Source organism: Nyctereutes procyonoides, unplaced genomic scaffold, assembly GCF_905146905.1.
Source record: "Nyctereutes procyonoides isolate TBG_1078 unplaced genomic scaffold, NYPRO_anot_genome, whole genome shotgun sequence".
Taxonomy (NCBI): Eukaryota; Metazoa; Chordata; class Mammalia; order Carnivora; family Canidae; genus Nyctereutes; species Nyctereutes procyonoides.
In genome coordinates, this window is record NW_026575146.1 from 68,138,368 (window position 1) to 68,145,574 (window position 7,207).

The window sequence follows — 7,207 nt, forward strand, 5'->3', positions numbered from 1 at the left end:
TGGAGATTCACGAATTCTTTAATAAAGACAATTAGAGGGGAACCTGGATGGCTCAGTCTGTTAAGCATCTGCCTTTGGCTAATTACTTTGGAAGATAGAGGACCCAAGTAAGATTACAGTTGTGGTGACCAGAAAGTTCCTGCCTGATAAGTTAAGACTACATTTCTGGGAGAGGATAAAAGTGCATTGAAGTTGGTTAGTAAGCCTTGATTTGCTGACTTACCCTAAGTGACGCCATTTGGTGACACGATTTTGGGCCACAGGTTTTCTTTTTAAATGTCTTTAACATTTTTTGCTGCGTAACAAACTCTACCTAAAATGTAGCACTAGCTAGAGCAAGGACCATTTTATTATTTTCTGTTTGCGGCAGTGAGGAATTCAAACTGGGCAGGATTTATGTTATTTGATACCTGCTGTCTTGGAATACCCAAGATATACTCTTCATTCAGGAGTGTGATACATAACTTGAAGTCCTATATGTGGGTCCTGTATCCAGGCCTGTAGATACACCTAAAACTAATATATTTATTAGTTTTATTTATTTATTAGCCTCTATTTTTGCTGTCAGTTGGGTTTCTCAGCTTTTTGTCATGTAGTCTCAGAATCTACCCCTCTTCATTTGGCCTCTTACTGGCCTTTCCAATGGGATGGCTGGACTCCTTCCCTGAGCTTCCATGAGGGCAAAACAACCGTCTAAGTATCTGACCTGGAGCTGGCACAGTGTCACTTTTGTCACATTTTGTTGATTAAAACAAGTTGTAGGTCCAACCCAGATTCAAGAAAAGGGAGGCTGCATTTCATTTTGCCAAGAAGAGTGAATTAGCCTGATATTCTTCCTAGAGATTCACTAAAGGTAATCTACTTTAGATTGCCTAAAGTAGAATTGATTAGAAGGGTCTTTCAACAGAGTCTGGGTATGTTCACTATATTCATATGTAGGGTTCTAGAAACAACTGTGAGAGGTATTCAATTCTCTTTAATAACCTTATCTTGAACTTTTCCCTTATCATTAAAAGTTTTCTTAAACCCAAATTTTAATGAATAGTATGTCACAATATTGCCCTTTAGTGATTTAGCTAAGCTGCTCTTAAGAGACACAGAGTTCTGATCAGCTACTTTCTATGCCTCCCAACTTCCTATTATTTAATTAGGCTCTTTTAAATGTCATTTCAGGGATCAGTGACATTCAAAGATGTGTCCATTGGTTTCTCCAAGGAAAATAAGGATTACTGAACCCTGCTCAAAGAAATTTGTACATAACTGTGATGTTGGAGAATTATCAGAATTTGGTCTGGGTGGGTAAGTGCACCCCGCCCTTCATTCAACATCTGGTCTTGGGTGTGTCTCTGTTTTCTACTAGGAATATTTGGTGAGGCTCTGACTTTCTTTGAAATGTGAAAATTGGAATGAGCAGCTTTCTTTATCCCATCTGCCAGATATTCACCAAGACTTTTTCTTGTTTTATGATAGTTTCTATCCTCATTACAATGTGGCTGTGTCCAAACACTTAAGTAACAATAAAATGGCCAATTCTTTCTCCTTATTTTCCCAGGTCTTTCATTTTTAGTCTGATGTAATTCCACTGTTAGAGCATGGGAAAGTACCCTGAATGATAGGGAAAGAAGAGATGAGAGGATCAATGCCAGGTGCTTAAGAGGAATGAGGTAAGGGTAAGGCAGCTGATTCTAGAGGGCAGCACCTTTAAGTAATGAAAGATGGTCTCATCACATGTTTCAGGCATGTGCAAATTTAGGCTTCTTGAATTTGAGTTCCTACAGGAATACTAGTCATTTTCTGCCATCACTCAATGTTCACATTGACCTTTTATAAATGCCTACAGCCTCAGAAACTATAGGTGTGTCTTTTTTTCCTCAGTCTTTGGTAAGGTTTTTTTTTAAAATTCCTGATCCTATTCCTCACCAGCACATCCTTATTTCTTTGGTCTTGTATATGGCTCTATGTTTTTAAGAAACATATTCTTTGCTACTGCTGTTTCTTTATTGTAAAATCATATGTATAGTTGTCTGATTGTCCAAAAGGATGTATTAATTGATCGTTTATTCACTAACAAACATTTATTCTCTTTTGAAAACTGGCCAAGTGTTGCAGGTCCCCAAGATCACCTCTGGGTTTGATGACTCACTGGGAGTAGTCACAGGATTCAGCCTAAAGTTAGGGAGTAGTCCCCAAGAGCACCCTTATTTCTGATACAATTTGCACATTAAAGGGTCCCCAAGATCACCCTCAAGTTTGATAATTCACTAGAAGGACTCAGAACTTACTAAAAACTTTTCTACTCATGTTTATGATTTATGAAAGGATACACATCAGCCAAGTGAAGAGACCCATAGGGAAGAGTCCAGGAGGATTCTAGATGCAAAGCTTCCATTTGTCTTACAACACTGCAGTCGTGGACAATGTAAACTCCTCCCAGTAACAGCATGTGATGATATGCAGAGTATGGCCATCCAGAGGTGACCTGACTTGCTCTGGATGGCCAGAAACATCCAAAAAAGTGGACAATAAAAAGTGTCTGCTCTTTATTGGGTCTCTGTCAGAGATATGATTAGTTGCTTACGTGACTCACCTCTGTCCCTACACCCTATGGAGGTCACACTGATATTGTGATGCAAAGCCTCACCATAAGTCACATTGACTATCTGGTACGGTTCAGTTTCCTACGTAAAGAAAGATACTTTACTTTTATCAGGCATGACATTTCAAAGAGTCAGATTACCTCCCAGGAGCCAAGGGCAAAGAGTAGAGCTCTTTGGGAAAGGTTAAATTCTTTATTACACAACAGCTAAGATTTATTTTAGCAAAGGATAAAAAGCAAAATAAGCAAAGGTAAAAAGCTCATGGGGCAAAGCCTGGAGGAAACTATGTACAAGAGTCACACAGGATGTGCTTAATTCTTCTAGCCAAAAGTTGTTAAAATATGCATGAGATGTTGGCTAGACAACATTTGAAATTCACTGTCTAAGGGTTTTATTGCTGGCTGGTCACAAAGATTCCCTTCACCTAGAATATGCTAAAATTCCAGAGTCTTCGAAGATAGGTATTCTGCATAAGCTACATTCGTACAAATAATTTAGGCACAGGGATCCACGTTTATTCTAGGAATGGCAGAAATTCACCACCCAAAACCAAAATTCCTAGAGAGCATTGAGGGCCAACTTTGTAAGCAGGACTTCTAAGGAGAGCATTCTCAGGCTTGCTATGTTAATTCTCTCAAGAGTTTGTTTACAAGTATAGAAGCATTCAGTTTTACTTGTGAGTGGAGGAACTAAGACTTGCTTCCATGGACCTGTGCATACCAGAAACTATCATTAGAAGGACATAAATCAGGGGATCACTGGGTGGCTCAGTGGTTTGGCACCTGCCTTTGGCTCAGGGCTTGATCCTGGAGTCCTGGGATTGAGTCCTGCATCAGGCTCCCTGTGTGGAGCCTGCTTTTCCCTCTGCCTCCCTCTCTCTCTCTCTCTCTCTCTCTCTCTCTCTCTCTCTCATGAATAAATAAATAAAATCTTAAAACAAAACAAAAAAGGACATAAATTGGTTGTTTTGATGTATAAGAATGAAAATAGTTTTAATTTTGAATCTTGGTGATACGTTGATAGAAAGTAAGGAAGTAAAGCACATTTGTGATGCTTTTATTAAGGAATCATTTAGAGTTGAGCTATAGCTTGAACTATAAGCTGTAAATGTGTAACTGAGATTCAGTAGATGAAACTCAGGACCAGAGATGAATGCGTATTTCATACACATATATACCACATACTCTGGTGATAGAGCCCTAGGAAAAAATAGATTACTTATGCATAGAGGAAAATCCATGATTGATCACTCGATAGTAAGAGAAACAAGAAAGTCCTCTCTTTCAATTCTAACGCCTATTACAAGAAGAGATGGATTTAGGCAGCAAAAGAGCTATAGGACCTGGCTCACCGGGCACCACATCTGCTGATACCTTGATCTTACATTTCCCAAACTCCACTGTGAGAAATGTTTGCTGTTCAATCCACTCAGGTATTTAGTTATAATCTCATGTTGATTAAAACAACTTACAGCCAGCATTGTATTTATGGATGCTTACTTCCTAAGATTAAGAAAAAGAAAAAGAGTCTGCTCTCACTGCTTGTATTAAACATTGTCCTAGAGGTTTTAGCCAGTGTAATAAAGCAAGAAAAAAATAGAGGGCAGATTGGAAAGGAAGCAGTAAAACTATCTGCAGATGGCACGATCATGTAGAAAGTCCTGTTTTATACAGAAAGTTACTTTAGAGCTAAGTGAGTTTAGTAAGATTGCATATTCTAAAATATATAAAAACCAATCACATTTTAATACAGTAGCACTGAAAAATCAGAAATTGAATTTAAAATACCACTTATAATAGCATCAAAAATATGAAATACTCAGGGCACCTGGGTGGGTCAGTGGTTGAGCATCCACCTCTAGCTCAGGTCGTGATCCTGGGGTTATGGGATTGAGTCCCACATCAGGCTTCCTACAGGGAACCTGCTTCTCCCTCTGCCTATGTCTTTGCCTCTCTCTCTGTCTCTCATGAATAAATAAATAAAATATTTTTTTAAAGATTTTATTCATTAGAGAGAGAGAGAGGCAGACACAGGCAGAGGGAGAAGCAGGCTCCATGCTGCGAGCCTGATGTGGGACTCGATCCTGGGACTCCAGGATCACGCCCTGGGCCAAAGGCAGGCGCTGAACCACTGAGCCACCCAGGGATCCCCAAAATCTTTTTTTTTTAATATGAAATACTTAAATAACCTATACTACACTAAGGACTACAAAACACAGTTGAGAGATATATTGAACAAATAGATATGTTACATTCATACATTGGAAATCTCAATATTGTTAAGACATCAGTTCTCACCAAAATTCATTTATATGTTCAACACCATCTCAATCAAAATCCCTATAGGCTTTAAATAGAATTCAACAACCTGATTCCACAATTCATAGAGAAATGCAAGAGCTACAGTCATCAAACAGTATTGGCATAAAGACAGAGAAAGAGGTTAATGGGACAGCCTAGAGTCCAAAAATAAACTTGTACATAACATTGTTAATTGGTTTTAGGGAAAAAAACAATTCAGTGAAGACTGTAAAGTGTTTTATCAATTGGTGCTTGAACAACTGGATATTTATATGAAAACAACTTTGATCCATCTCTTTCACCATATTCAAAAGTTAACTCCTAAGTAGAGCTAAATGTAAAACCTAAATCTACAAAACTTTCAGGAAAAAGTATTTGTGACCTTAGGTTAGGCAAAGATTTTGATATGTCACCGAAAGAGTAATCCATAAAATATAAAAATGATAAATATAATGTCATCAAAATTAAGAATTGCCTGGGTGGCTCAGTTGGTTGAAAGTCCAACTCTTGATCTCAGCTCTGGTCTTGATCTCAGCTCTGGTCTTGATCTCAGAGTCATGGATTCAGGCCCCATGTTGGGCTCTGTGCTGGGTGTGGATCCCACTTAAAAAAATTTTTTAAGAGGCAGCCCTGGTGGCCCAGTGGTTTGGCACTGCCTTCAGCCCAGGGTGTGATCCTGGAGACCCAGGATTGAGTCCCACATTGGGCTCCCTGCGTGGAGCCTGCTTCTCCCTCTGCCTGTGTCTCTGCCTCTCTCTCATGAATAAATAGATAAATCTTTAAAAAAAATTAAGAATTTTGGGCAGCCTGGGTTGCTGAGTGGTTTAGTGCTGCCTTCAGCCCAGCACATGATCCTGGAGACCCGGGATTGAGTCCCACATCGGGCTCCCTGCATGGAGCCTGCTTCTCCCTCTGCCTCTCTCTCTCTCTCTCTCTCTGTCTCTCTCTCTCTGTCTCTCATGAATAAATAAAAAATCTTTTTAAAAAATTTAAGAATTTCTATCCTTTGTAAACCACAACTAAGATAACAAAAAGACAACAGCTTAGAGAAAATTACATATCACATATGCAAATAGTACTTGTATCTGGAATATATACCAAACACTAAAAACTCAAAAGAAGGCAAACAAACCAGTTTATAAAAGGGTAACAGATTTGAGCAGATACTTCACCAAAGACCTAAGTAATGGCAAATAGGTGCATAAAAAGATGCTCAGTATCATTATTCATTGAGTAAATGCAGATTAAAGTCACAATGAGATACCTTGATACACATTTGTATCAATAAAATTATAAGGAATGACTATATACCAACATTACACTATTGAATAAATACTGGAAAATACTAAATTAGTATATTGTTTGTAGACATGTTAAGATGTATGTTAATATAAAAATATGATATTGGAGGGATGCCAGTGAATTATTTTCCTTCACATATTTATAGGAATTTTCTGTAGCATTAATTACTTAAGGTTGATGAAGATTACAATATCTGAAGGCCTCTCACATTAATACATACATAAAGAGTGTTGTTGAGGAAAAAAAAATGTTGTTGAGGGACGCCCAGGTGGCTCAGTGGTTGAGCATCTGCCTTTGCTTCAGGGCGTGGTCCTGGTCCAAGGATCAAGTCCCAAATCAGGCTCCCTGCTGAGAACCTGCTGCTCCCTCTGCCTCTCTCTGTGTGTGTCTCTCATGAATAAATAAGTAAATAAAATATTTTTTAAAAATGTTGAATAAGTTGTGAACACTGACTAAAGACTTTCCCACATTCCTTACATTCATGGGCCTTTTCACCAGTATGAATTTTCTGACGTTGAATAACTAGTGTTAAGTGACTTTTCCACATTCAGTACATGGATATGGGTTCTCACCAGTATAGTTGCTCATATATTTGTTAAATTGTGAAATCCAACCAGAAGCTTTCATGATATTTATATGGCTTCTCACTAGGATGAATTTTCTGGTGATGAGAAAGCTATGAGCCCTGTTTAAGGCCTTCCCCCAAATCTCACATTTATTTATAAGTATCTCATCAGTATGAGTCCTCAGATTTGAAGAAGCTATGAATGATGATTGAAGGCCTTTTCACATTCATTACATTTATATGGCTTCTCACTGTATGTATTATTCGATGTTCATTAAGTAGTGTGATATCCCTAAAGGCATTTCCGTGTTCCTTATAGTCATAGGACTTTTCTCCAGTATGAATTCTCTCATCTTGAATAATTAGCGATAAGTGACTAAAAGCTTTTGCACATTCAGTATATTGATAGAATGAGTTCTATGATATACATTAAGTCTCCAGAG